This window comes from Octodon degus, unplaced genomic scaffold, assembly GCF_000260255.1.
Source record: "Octodon degus isolate 3935 unplaced genomic scaffold, OctDeg1.0 scaffold00018, whole genome shotgun sequence".
Taxonomy (NCBI): domain Eukaryota; kingdom Metazoa; phylum Chordata; class Mammalia; order Rodentia; family Octodontidae; genus Octodon; species Octodon degus.
Window position 1 is genome coordinate 3,256,723 of NW_004524594.1, and position 896 is coordinate 3,257,618.

Below are 896 nucleotides of genomic sequence, written 5' to 3' on the forward strand. Positions count from 1 at the left end.
ACCTGATGAATGTAGCTTCAGAGGTCTCACTGAGATTAGTCTCTCTCCAAGTGAGCCCAGAGCCTCAGAAGCATCTCACATTTATTGAGGGGTAAGGGCAGACTAAGGAATGTGCATAATTATCTAAGTGAATACAAACTACTATCTCTATTAACTTCCACCATTTGCCTAACACTAGGTTCACACAAATGCTAGCCTATAACATCCCAAGCAAGGGATCAAAGGACAGAGCGCCTGCAGGAGAAGCTGTTACCTGCTGCTTTGGGTCCCAGCTTTCCGGGAATTTGCAAACAGACAGCAACCCTCCTCGGGTTCAGTCCAGTGTTCCCTACTCTCTTGGAACATCAGGCTTTTGTCTCAAAACTATGTCTCTACAGGGGGGGAATGGGAGATTGAACTCAGACCCTTGCGCTTGCCAAGCAAGCACCCATTCCACTGAACTGTCTCCCTGGCCCCTGTTCACGGAAGTTCTAACTCACCACCAGGATTTAGAATCATCCAGAAGCCATAATCTCTCATTTGCTTGATCCCCAGCTCTTGTTCCTGTTGGGCCACATAATCCCATTTGGCGACTACCACCCCTTCTTCTGCTATATTTCAACAGTTTGAGCACTTCCCATGCTGAGCCCAGGCTGCTCCAGTCACCTGAGGAGGGAACCCCGATGACACTGCGGGTCGCCAAGGGGGCCTGCCTTCCACCACCACCTATCTTGTGACATCTTATTATTCCCCTATAAACAAAATCATACAACTATTTTTACTTTCACAGCTTTTGCATTGTATTCAGTATTGTAAGTAATTTAGAGGTGATTTAAAGTATACAGGAGGGCTCTTTCGGGTCCTCTTTTCCAAGATGACGAAAAAAAGAAGGAACAACGGTCGTGCCAAAAAGGGCC